This window comes from Lissotriton vulgaris, chromosome 1_2 (genome assembly GCF_964263255.1).
Source record: "Lissotriton vulgaris chromosome 1_2, aLisVul1.2, whole genome shotgun sequence".
Classification (NCBI taxonomy): domain Eukaryota; kingdom Metazoa; phylum Chordata; class Amphibia; order Caudata; family Salamandridae; genus Lissotriton; species Lissotriton vulgaris.
Genome location: NC_141686.1, coordinates 53,967,361 through 53,981,337, shown reverse-complemented (window position 1 = coordinate 53,981,337; position 13,977 = coordinate 53,967,361).

The following is a 13,977-nucleotide window of genomic DNA, read 5'->3' as shown; positions in this document are numbered from 1 at the left end:
ACCAAACAACCGAATGGTTTAAATATGAGTGAGGAATTGTACACATAACTTGATTGACGGTACAAAAACATATATAGATACATGATCATTAACTGTTCGAAGTCCATCAATCTTGTTTGAAAAAGTATGCTAACAGGAATTTTTGCAACAATTTTAAACTTTGTATATAAGAAATGAAATACAGAATTTCTTTTAACTTTGTTTATATTGTAAATACAGAGATATATATTTTTGATATCATATCTTAAAATGAAGATGATTCTAAAAATTTCTATTTTTCTTATGGATGAATTAATTGTTAACCAGTTGGCATATATGATTAATTGTGGGAAACATTCACGATGATACTTATGGAATCTTATTAGTTAAAATAAGGGAAAGCTGTTCTCTTACAGTTGAAGCATAATTCAAGCTATACTGATCACTGATCTCTGAAATGTGTTGACTGCACATTAGTGCCTTGATGACTTTTTTGTCTCACTTTATTTTTCACGTTCAGGGAGCACTTTTCTGTTTGTCTGTTCCATATATATTCAAAAAAACAATACACAAAAAAAAATATATATATATCACAAGAAATAATTCTTTTTTAAGGGTGGGTTCTAGGGATACACTGTGTATATTGTACAGGCATTTTTGATTAGATACATATAATAATGATGGTTTGGTGATCAAATGTTGATAAGGAAGCCACAGGCTATTGCATTTAAGTAGAAATATCATGTCAAACCATTCTTTCCTATAATAGAACAACAATTTTGTATCATGTATTTCTCAATAGAGTTTAATTAAGAAATCCTGACAGATTTTTTTTAAATGTATTTTACAGAAATGTTGAATATGAGAAGGAAATGATAGTATTTCGTTTATGCCTATTTATTGCACTGTCACTTTAAATAGAGGTGTATCTCACGACACTGTTGTCATGTGACCAAGGCAGGGATCTGCCGAAACGCGTCGTGATGATATGGCAAGCACAGAAATAAATAATTAAAACTTGCACTAAATTTGGGTCTTCCTCGTCTTTTCGTCCTCCTGAAGGCGAGCCTCGCAGCATATATATATATATATATATATATATATATATATATATATATATTATATATATATATATATATATATATATATATATATATATATATATATATATATATATATATATATATATATATATATATATATAGCCACAGCTTCTTCTCTCCACTTCTTGCAGATCAAAGGACACGGCACAGCAACAGTTGGTTTTTAGCGTTTTTATTATTTACACACCAGTGCAAATATAACGTGCATCAAAAAAGGACAGTCTACGCGTTTCGGCTCCTGCCTTCCACTGGACCAATATATATATTTTTCACCAAAGTTTACCCAAAGGCCGGCACGCCCAGGTAAGTTACGCTTCTCTTTGAAAAGCGGCAGGCGAAGGATTGATTTTGTACCCACTAAGAACTTTGTCGAATGGATTCATGGCAGTGTGCGACCCACTGGGGGGTATCTGACACTATTAATCCCATCATGCATCATTGTTGTTCACTGGAACGTGCATTTGAAAATAAAAGAGGGACTGCATTAGTAATCAACACAGCTGCTGTCATGTCTTTCTAGGTCCATGAGGAAGGGCTAACTGCTTGAAACGCGTCGGACCAAATGAACTGTGGGGAAGTATCCTTTGGATTGCCGTTAAATTTCAGAAGCGTAACTTACCTGGGCGTGCCGGCCTTTGGGTAAACTTATATATATATATATATATATATATATATATATATATATATATATATATATATATATATGTCATTTGAGATGTCATCAGTGATGTCATCAGTGATGTCACTGACCATGTCATGAATGATGTAATATGTGACATCATCAGCAGTGGATTGCGGGTGCGCGATATATAGTTAGCGCTTCTAACTATATATGGAATTTCAATGGTTTTATGCGAGTAAAATAAGGTTTTGTAAATGCTAATTCCTAACTATATATGGCCTAAAACCAATGGTTTTTTCATTGAATTTTCAAGGTTTTGTAAATGCAAATTCCTAACTATATATCCACTATAACCTATGGTTTTTTCTGTGAATTTCATTGGTTTTTTAATAGCAAATATGAAAAGCTTTAAAATGTCAAGTACGTGATAGATAAAAACATTTTCGTATTTATGCACGCTGATGTGCTTTGAACGCTGCACCCCCCCCCCCTCCCCTCTTTTGTCTTAGTAGTACTCTCTCTTTGCAGATACTGAAGGGTAGTTAACGCAGGCCTTTACCCCCGTTGTAATCCGTCGTGCCTCCTTGTCTCTCCATTTGATTGATTGTTGTCCAAGCATTTACTGTTTTAGAATTGGTTCTCTTTGGATCATTCTCTATTTACAAACAAGCACAAAGTCGCAATACTCTGTTTAGTCTTTGCAGATAGTGAAAAATCGTGTAAAAAAATAAAAGTAATCGAGCAAAATCAGTAGGCCACTAATTGGATCTCTTTTTGACCTCGCTAAAATAGAAATATTAGGAACAACCCTTCATGAGAAATACGAAAATAGTGAGATGAACTGAGCTCCACACCATGAGGGCTGCAAGACAGCTCGGCTCCATCACCCATCCCGCACAAAATAACGACAAACCCTATGCAAATATTAAAAATATAGACAACACACCAGCAAAGAAACAGGGTAAAACATTTTATTAAAAAACTATTTACATAACGTTGGTTTATAAGATGATGTCAGTAGTGGACCGATGTGTGAATAGATCGAAAACAGCACAAGGCTCCAAGATCCGGATGGCAAGCTCCTGGATGTTGGGTGCCATAGTTTAGAGTTCTGAATTTCAGCCTTTTTCAATGCCTGTGCTTTGTTGAATCAAAATGGCGGCTTGACACAAAGCTGACTCAAGCGTTGCTACTGATGCTATGCAGACCAAAACTGGTTTTCAGTTTGTACATTTTTCTAGATTTTTCAATCCAAGTTTGGTTGACTTTGTAGAACGATGGCTTCAGATTTTCAACATACGGTGTGGTGGCGCTGACTGGGAGGGGGCGCTTCGCTCCTGCCCCCTCCCCAAGTAAGATTTTCATACGTGAAAGTACGTTAATGGTTTTGGTCCCTGAGATGCTTCGATGTCACTACCATTCTCAAATAGCATAAGTTCTGGATGTTGGGTGCCATAGTTAAGAGTTCTGAGCAGTGCTTGTAACACTGTCTGAAGCTTATTTCCACCTACTGCAGCTTCACTATTCTCAAAGTAAGTGAGTGTCGTTTGTGGACCTGACTGCATTAGAAAACAATGTGATATGTTACCTTCCTAAACAGCTTGACGGAGGCCCCTGAGGGGCGGTGTGATGGCCATGGACTCGGAGAAGACGCTTGGCTCCGACACCCTCCCCAAGTCTTATAGCACTGGTGTAGCCTGAGATCGCCCCCGACATAGGCGGCCGGCTCCCGGGGTCCGGCGGAACTTTTTGCCTTTTGATGACTCTTCAATTCTGGACCTTGTCCCACAATCCGTTTGACCTGAAGACAAGCTGTAGTGGGGCGCCCCTTTATCGTTTTAGTTGCCATTCCGCCCGCTTTTGCTACACTGTGCCTCTTCCGCCATTCAGCTGTTTACCGCCCGCTCTTGCGACTACAGCGTCTCGCTCACCATGTAGTTGAGATGCGCCCGCTCTTGCGGTGCAGCGATAGGCGGCTGCCACAGGACTCTCAAAATGGCTTTTGGGCCTGGTCCACTAAAATGGCCCTGGGACACCTTGGAACTCGGACGCTTGTCTGCTAGGGCTTGGGTCCCATTCTCGAAAAGCGTCCCCTCAGCCGTGAAGATTCTACAAAAGTCTTGGGGGCCTCCGACTCCCGCAGGCTTCTGGTGGGGAGCGGCTGCCATGATTGCTCGTGGAATGGCCACGACGGAGCTACGAGATGGTAGTGGTCTCATGCTGACGCCAGCTTTAGTCTGAAACATCCAGAAACACTATAGACTACCAATTCGATCAGTTCCGGTAGCGCCCCAACATGACCCGGAAGAGAAGAACTTGCCCTCCCCTCTTTGACTGATGGTTCTTGTTGCCTGTCCCCTCTGTTGTCATTTAACAGAACTTTTTGGACTGCTGAAAGGGGTTGTGTTCTGAACGCTGGTTGGTGGAGACATTTAGACTATATTCTTGACCTACGTTGTCGCGTAATGCGTTTTATGACACGCCGCGTTAGCGCACCCGGAAGTGATCCGAGGCGCGGCGCGCAGCGCGTAACGTAAGCATAACAGGTCATGTGACTTGTTAATAAAACTTTTCATTGGTTCATTTTACTTTTGTTAATTTAATGATGAAAAGCTTGGTCATATGACCTAAAAATTACGCTTTTTATTATTTTCGAACAATATTTTTTTTTCAAACATATGTTATAATATTCCAGGCTAATGTACTTTCCCGGAAAATTTACAACTGTCTTGCAAGTAAAATATATTCCTTTTTCGAGAAAAAGGGCGTTTCTTCCTTCCATGACGGAGCCGTTGAGTAAAAGAGATTCGGCCTGCTGTCTTAGTCGCCGATACGCCTGATTATCAGATTCTTATCGATCACTTTATGTTGCAGACATGAAAAACACAACTGCCCTTGACCATTTATCTTTACTGCGTTCCTACATATTATACCTTTTATCCGTCATGTAATTGGACTGCTTTATTTCACTTGCCTTTTACTGATTCGAAAACAGTCACTAAAAGTAAAAACTTTACAAATGTAAATACTACTACCGTGTTTTGTTTTAAAAACCTTTATTGTGAAAATGTCAGTATACAAATACGGGCCTATAACCACGTGGGCCGGCCACGGAGCAAACTGAAATCGTATATGATGAGGAGACATTTACACTGTCGAAGAACGTAACGAGCGGGCCATTAGGTGACAAGAACAAAGGTGTCTAACAGTTGCGGAATCGGTGGACGTACATTTTGTAATTAAAATACGACAGGGCCACTTACAATAACATTTTCTAGATATACATTTGCGGGCAAGGAGTTACGAGTCCCATTTATACCGGCGCCATTTTGGACGAGGCCGGGCAGGTCCAAGATATAGTCAAAATGTCTCCACCAACCATCGGCCAGACCAGAACCCCTTTCGGCCCTTTATGCTACAAGATGGTGTCTTCCATTCAGAAAATATTGGTGGCAGCATTTTGAAAGGAAACAGAAACAGCCGTTCTCCTAGTGAGTTTCACATTGTTACATTTAGGAAGAATGTTGAAGAGTAGTATGTGGAAAATCTGAAGCCATTTTTCTACAAACTCTCAATCAGACTTGGATGGAAAAAAAAAACCTGAAGAATGTACAAACTGAAAACCAATTTTTGTCTGTATAGCACCAACAGTAACGCTTGAGTCAGCTTTGTGTCAAGCCGCCATTTTCATTCAATCAATAACGTCCCCCTGCACACATTCAGGGACCTGGTCGTGTCTTCAGATGAAACGCATTGTAGGAAAAGAAGCAGAAAGGAAAAGGAAAAAAGTTCCGCCGGACCTAGTGAAGCTGCAGCAGGTGCAAATAAGCTTCAGACAGTCTTACAAGCACTGCTCAGAACTCTCAACTGAGGCACTCAACATCCAGGACTTGCCATTCGGATCTTGGTGCCTTGTGCTGGTTCCGACCTATTCACACATCGGTCCACTACTGACATCACCTCATAAGCCAACGGGGCACCCCACGCCGACTTTCGGCGCAGCATTGTAGGATGGCCACAGCAGTGCGGCAACTTGCTGGACACAACATCGGGGCCATCCAGATCTCGGCGCGTTCGACTCACTGTACCGCAACAGTGACCGCAACTCAGCTGGACACGCCGTCTTTCGGCGCAGCATTGTAGGATGGCCACACCAGTGCGGCAATTTGCTGGACACCACCTCGGTGCCATCCGGATCTCGGCGCGTTCGAGTCACTGTACTGCAACAGTGACCGCAATTCAGCTGGACACGCCGTCTTTCGCCGCAGCATTGTAGGATGGCCACACCAGTGCGGCAATTTGCTGGACACCACCTCGGTGCCATCCGGATCTCGGCGCGTTCGAGTCACTGTACCGCAACAGTGACCGCAATTCAGCTGGACACGCCGTCTTTCGGCGCAGCATTGTAGGATGGCCACAACAGTGCGGCAATTTGCTGGACACCACCTCGGTGCCATCCGGATCTCGGCGCGTTCGAGTCACTGTACCGCAACAGTGACCGCAACTCAGCTGGACACGCCGTCTTTCGGCGCAGCATTGTAGGATGGCCACACCAGTGCGGCAATTTGCTGGACACCACCTCGGTACCATCCGGATCTCGGCCCGTTGTGCTGCCTTCGGCCTATTCGCACATCGGTCCGCTACTGACGCCGCCTCACGTGCCAACGGATTTTCTACGCTTTTTGTAGCCCTATGCCGCATAACAGGTCATGTGACTTGTTTATAAAACTTTTCATTGGTTCATTTTACTTTTGGTTTCCTAAAGATGGAAGGCTTGGTCATATGACCTAAAAATAACACTTTTCATTGGTTTAGAACATTTTTTTTTCCCAAACGATGAAAGCCCCACCTTGTTTCTGGATCATTCAGACTGAAGCTGGCGTCAGCATGAGAGCACCACCATCTCGTGGCTCCGTCGTGGTCATTCCGCGAGCAATCATGGCAGCCGCTCCCCACCGGAAGCCTGCGGGAGTCGGGGGCCCCCAAGACTTTTATAGAATCTTCACGGCTGAGGGGACGCTTTTCGAGAATGGAGCCCAAGCCCTAGCAGGCAAGCGTCCGAGTTCCAAAGTGTCCCAGGACCATTTCAGTGGACCAGGCCTAAAACCGAGGAGCTGTCCGCCATTTTAAGAGCCATGTGGCAGCCGCCTATCGCTGCACTGCAAGAGTGGGAGCAACTCAACAACATGGTGAGCGAGACGCTGTGGCCGCAAGAGCGAGCGCAACTCAGCTAGATGGCCGCCACCTGGGGAGGCCCGTTCACGCCGGCTCCCCCACGCCCCCCCCCCCCGGGCCGCCGCACGCCAATTTTCGGAGCAGCATTGTAGGATACCAAAACCAGTGCGGCAGTTTACTGGACATCACCTGGGTGCCTGTCGTACATGTTGTGTCAGCCATGTGACACAGACCGCTACTGACGAGGCCTCCCCCCGCACCACCCGGGACGCCCCACGCTGTTTTTCTGTGCTGCATTGTAGGATCCCTAAACCAGTGCGGCACCCAGGCGACATCACCTGGGTGCCGTCCAGAACTCTGCACGTTGTGCTGCCTTGGGACTATTCGCACAACAGACCGCTACTGACGAGGCCTCCCCCCGCCCCACCCGGGACGCCCCACGCCAATTTTCGGAGCAGCATTGTAGGATCCCTAAACCAGTGCGGCACCCAGGCGACATCACCTGGGTGCCGTCCAGAACTCTGCACGTTGTGCTGCCTTGGGACTATTCGCACAAAAGACAGCTTCTAACCATTGTTGCTTTTTGTGTTGAGAAATGTTTAAATGTTTTTAGTTTTTGTTCCGTTCGTTAAAGTTAGTAGTTAATAAAGTTTTATAACCTTACTTTGTTGGAGTGTTATCTATTTTTTTAAAAACGGGTGAATGGGGCCTTGAATCGGGTTATTGTCATGTGTGGGCTTTGGAAGTGTGCTGCTGCAGGATCGGACATTTCAAACTCAAATGCACGTTCTTTTTCTTACCTTTCCGAAGCATGGAGCGCAATAGCAGGCAGAGAAAGGGTGATGCACGTGTTGAACACTACCTGACCTGGCAAGTTGCTGGCAGTGCCCCCCCGCCCGCTCCTGAAAGAGGGCACACACACACCGCCGCCCCGAGTACTTCACAAATCTTTAAAAGACCATGCGCTTGTTCATGAGGCTTAAATGGTTTATCACCTCTTCTAGAACCCCTGCATCGACCCTCTGACGTTTCATGGAAAAATTACCATGTAACACAATACCAAGCCCTGTCAGCTGAAACCCCCAAGGAATCGTGGGGCATATTATCAAGGGGGTTTATCTCCGCTTTTTTGGCTTTAAAAGCCATGAAAGCGGAGATAAAATTATTTCCCTATTACCAAGCTGTCGCTAACACCAGTTAGTGACAGCTAAAAGGAGATAGCGACCATCTTGGGCCCCGCTTTGCATGTCAGTGATACTTATCACTAATGACATGCAAAGTGGCGTGCCAAGATGTTAGCGACTGGAAACAGTCCCTAACATCGCTACCTTCTATTACCAACTTTTGGAGATATTCGCGCTAAGCGCGAATATCTCCAAAATCTAACACCTGCCCTGAGCAGTTCTTAGCCATGTTATCCAATGGGAGGTGGATAACATGGCTAAGAGCATTAGATCGATAATACATGAATATCGCTGACTTTTCTGCGATAATAGCAAGGTTTATCTGCGATAAAAATCGCCGATGTGCGGCGATAATTTTTGTCTCTAAACAAGTTAGAGACAAAAATTATCGCTAGTTGTTCGTAATATGCCCCCGGGTTTTTGCTTGCAGAAATCGGGAGGCGGGAGACTAGCACTGAAATCAGTACTCACACGCCTGAATCAGGAGGATTGGCATGTCTGAATTCTCTACAGCTGGGGCCATAAACTACATCCGCAGGGTTAGGTGATAGCCTGGGACCAGCCTGGCATCTAAAATGGCTGCCGTGCACGACAAAATTGTGGCATTCGAAAAAAGGCAAGATGGCGCAGCCGCTGGAAGAGATGTATCAACATATATCAGCCTCCTCAGCCACCCTCAGGAAACATAGGGGATTAGGATACGTCTCCCGCACCCCCTTATACCTAGTACTTTAATTAACGAAGCACAAAATGGCGAATTCCCGTTTCGCTACCAGTTTGCGGCCCAGTTCGCGGCCCGTGAAGCGCTTCTACCGTGAAAAATCATTTTTTTTTATTTTCCCCACGGGACCCTTTAATAACCCCAACAACATTCCTAGGGGGTCAAGAGGGGGATACCTTGCCCCCTTTCATTAAATTCCCCCTTAGTTTTTCACCTTTTCTTCTCTCACGATCCTACCGAGAGACAAGATGGCGGCCGCTCCGGACTGTCACGCAGCAAAAAAAAAAAAAAGCTCACGCACAGCCGCTGGAAGAGATGTATCAACATATATCAGCCTCCTCAGCCACCCTCAGGAAACATAGGGGATTAGGATACGTCTCCCGCACCCACTTATAACTAGTAATTTAATTAACGAAGCACAAAATGGCGAATTCCCGTTTCGCTACCAGTTCGCGGCCGCGCTTCTACCGTGAAAAATCATTTTTTTTTTATTTTCCCCACGGGACCCTTTAATAACCCCAACAACATTCCTAGGGGGTCAAGAGGGGGATACCTTGCCCCCTTTCATTAAATTCCCCTTTCGTTTTCCACCTCTTCTTCTCTCTCGATCCTACCGAGAGACAAGATGGCGTCCGCTCCGGACTGTTTAGAATGTTGACAGACACCGGAGAGCCAATCAGCTTTCTGCGCGCAAAGTTCCGATAAGCGAAAAGTAAGCGGACCGGATCGCTGCCCAGAGCGCTGTTACAGATATATATCTTGATTTGAACGTTAATTTCTCAAAAACTACTGGAGCACATATATTGAGACCTAGCAAAGGCACATCGGGCTAACAGTCCCTACAATTTTGCCAAGTTTCGTGCAAATCCATTCAGCCGTTCGAGCTAAAAGTGAGTCCAACCGCCCTATGGAAAACTCAATGCAAAAAACGCGTTTTGGGACCCCCCTTTTTTCTCAGCCCCCCCTTGACGAAACCCCACCAAATTTTCAGGGGCTGCTCAGAAACAAAATGATTCCGTCCACAAACGCCAAAGTTATTAGACATAGAATTTTCAGAAATCCCATAGGGAAAAAATCCTAACTATATATACCTACTGGCGATAGCCAGTAGGTAATATATATATATATATATATATATATATATATATATATATGTATATATTTCTCCAAGTTACTCCAAAACCTCTCTCAATCTGCCGGGTGGCGTGAGACCGGAGGAGTCAGCCGGTGATTAACATTTCAAGGACCGCAGTAACACTCACGCTCTTAGAGATTGATTGAGACAGCAAAACAGGAAAGGTGCAGCAAAAGTGAGGGTTATTCAAGTCATAAACCCATCGCTACGCGTTTCAACACCGTGATGGCTTGTTCACACAGCGTTCCACAACACAGCCTCGTCGTTACATGCATACATTTCATAGACATGGAAAACGGACTTTCAGTAAACAATATGTTTTGAGTATGCGCGCCATCTTTGAATGTTAACCCCTTCCATGCTGATGACGAACCCCAGCCGTCATGCACTACGGTGCTCGTGTGCTGATGACGGCTGGGGTTCGTCACGGCCCACCCCTGTTCGTGCTGTTTACAGCACACCATGGGAATCGCGGCCGCATGGTAGGGGTTAAAACAATGTTTTTGTCAAAATATCGAGTGCTTTCACACTACATTTAAGCGGCGCATGTCCCTTGGTTTACACTACTATGAAATAAAAGTTCCAAAGTGTGAAAACAAAAGTCTTATTATAACGACATCAGCCGTGGCGTTTAGGTATCTGAAATATGCCATTCGTGGAGGTTGCCCAACTACTATTTCTCTGAGCTATTGGCCATAAGAAAATTACATGTATTGCCGCTATAGTAGATCCTGAGCCCTTCGAGTGTCTGCCAGTAGCACTCGTGTTGATCACAATTGTAAAATCAACATTTATACACAATGCATAATATCACCTTTGCTAGTGGGTAAAGGCTCGTAAAACATCATACAGAAGAATCGGGATGAATCACAATAAGGAAACATGAAAGTAGCCCCTGACTGGTGGGTGTTCTGTTGACAACAGTGCACTTGGGACATACAAGAAATGTTCAATAAATGTCTGAACCTTGTTAGTGGTTATATCCTAAGAAACAGTTTATCCAAGTCATTTACCTCTTGCTGTGTATACCCCCTGGGCATGTGTCAACTATATATATTATTTAAAAAGTGCAAAATAAGATCTTATCTGTGAATTTGAGTGTGACAGAGGATGGTCTCAAGAAAAGGGTAGAGATTCAGCTGCCATCAGCTTCACACCGGTTCCCTTCCTTTCCTCCTGTAGGGAGAGGACATATATTAATTCCTACAGGAGGAAAGGAAGGGAACCGGTGTGAAGCAAGCCTTCAGTCCTTCATACCGTGAGCTTTGCCGCAGGACCAGGACCTCATCCAGGCCCGGCCACCAACCCCTGCGGACAGTCGACACCCCACTTTAAATGGGGGCAGTGTTGGCTGCAGGGTCTGACCGCAATAATGCAGAAATCACTCCTAGGCTCATTTGTAAAAAGAAAAGGGGCGGGGGCATGCAGCCCTCCTCCCGAGCCTTTACTGGCCACAGGGAACCCACCCCTAAGGGCCGTATTAATTTTTTTATAAAGTGGAGAGGGTGTGCGCGCCAAATTTGGGCCCCAGGGACCCCATTCTCTGAGGCCTTCTGCATTTATAATGGTGAGAGAGGCGTGAGGCTCTCCTGCCTGAGCCTATCATGGACTCAGGGACTCCATCCACAGGGCCTCATATGCTCCAGAGTGAGACCCCAGTGTCCACCCAGGGCACCCACTAATCATTACTTTGGGGCATATTGTGGCCCTGTTGTCTCACCACATACATACATCCTGGGTGATGCGGTATCCGGCATTGCTCCCGTTTGGACGAGAACAGCTGTTTCTGCTGCCTCGCCCCGGGTGGGAGCATTCTGAGTTTCTCTGCCTGCAAGAGAATGGGCAGGCAAACAAGTGTTCTCCCATCAGGCTGGAGCCTGATTACATTTACATTTACATTTACATTTACAGGAGCATGTGCAAAGCTCCCGCCTGAGTGGAGCAGACTTGTTTATCCTGCCAGAGAAACCACTGTGTCCTGGGGTGTGCCTCCCGGTACACACTGTAAGAGCTGGTCCTGGGAAATGTGGTTCCTAGGGCTTTTAAGACTCGGGGAGGGGTGTCACGCATCACCCTATCCTACACTAACATGTTACCCCAGGAGGTTGGGCTTCCAGAGGCCCATTGCTGGTTTGGGGGCAGGGACTGGTCACTCCCCTATTCATTTTTGAAGCTCCTTGGGGCCTATACAGGCTCCAGATAGGGGGGGGGGGTTGTATAACTGAATAAGTGGTAGTGTGATTGACTCTGGGTGAGTAACTAGGTGTGTGAGCAGCTCGATGGGTGACTGAAAGTGTGTGAGTGTCTGTATGGGTCTATGAGTCAATATATCAGTGGCTGTGTTGGTGAGTGACTGGATGTATGAGTGGTTGTAGGGGTGAGTGAGTGGATATGTATATTGACCTATGACTCAGTGAGTGGTCAATATACATATCCACTACCAGTACTAACTGGTATTGGTGTGTCTATGGTTACGAGAAGGGCAGTCTGAATTTTGGAGTGGGTGCATGAAAGGTTATATTAGGGTGTAAGTGGCTGCATTAGAGAGTATGTGGACGATGTCATCAGTTATGTCATCTGAGATATCATCATTGTTGTCATCAATGATGTCACTGTTGGGTAAAGAAACAATAGCAAGCTTTCAATTAATTCTGGAGGTAAAACATTCTAGGTATCTTTTAAACAAGTGTAACCCAACAATGAACCACTAATGACAACCGACGGAGACAGTATCTTATTTCTTACTTTGAAAATATGTTTATTTAATTATCAAATCTCTTTTTCTTGGAATTTTTTTCTTTCTTAATCAATTGTGTAAATATACATCTATACAGAAGGGATAAACACATATAATATATACATGAAAAGAAAAAAATCAATCCAATTCATACGATCAATGATTATATATTTAAAAACTTGACAGATTTGATGAAGGCTAGCGGTAGATGACAACTACGCGCGTTTCGGCACTTCTGCCTTTGTCAGGAAACCGTCTATTGCAACAAAGACTGTAGAGAACACAAAACAGTACATTGTGGTTACACCTTCCCAATAAAAATATATACATGTATATATGTATAGCAATTGCTAATTTCATGTGCAAATATACACAAACACGCACAAAACCTAGAATATAGAGTTATCTCTCATCATTATATATAATTCAATGCACAGGATGAAACCAAAGTCGGACAATCAACGTATGCGAATTTACAATACAAATACATATTTATACATTCTTCAATGCGATTGACATATAATACGATACAAAACATTTTAGAATACTTTCTTTATTTCCTTTCTATAAACAAAGTAGCCACTACATCATTGGGACTATAACTATACAATGGAAAAAGAATAAAAGGAGCTTAGTAGAGCCAAAGATTGAAGAGCAGAATTTGGTCAAATCTTCTACTATAATAAAATCATATTTGAACAAAATAAAATAATTATTTAATACTTAAAGAGTATAAAGCCCAAACTAAAATTCAGAAAAATATGTGGTGTGAGGAATGTCCTATTGGTGCCCGTGAAGGACTCTAGCATTATCTGTGAAGGTAGCTCAAAGATGGCCATTTTCACATTAAAGAGACACTGTTTGAAAATAAAATGAAAGCCTTAGTGGTTGCATCTTGATGTTTTAATGACCTAAGGTTCTCACCGTTAGGTGAGCCAATGGACCGGTGGTCAAGTGTATGTCTATCTAGTGAGATATGGAAGAACCAACCCCAAGAGCTCCTACAATAGGAAGCTATTTAGAGCTGAGTCAAGAGAATTTGTTACTTACTTCAGGCATTTATAATGCTGTGAGACCCTGGATGAACTACAATGCTATGATGGTGGTTTCAGGAAGAAGCCAACAATGCTCCTTATAATAATTAGAAATCTGAAAACAAAAGTATAGTCCTTACAATAGGGCATATTCTATAGTTTATATATTTTCAAACAAATATGAGTAGTGATAATGAGGCTAGCAACACCTACGGCCACATGCATCATTGTTGCCGTTTGCGATTTCTTAATTGTGAAAATTAAGGAATCACAATTAAGAAATCGCA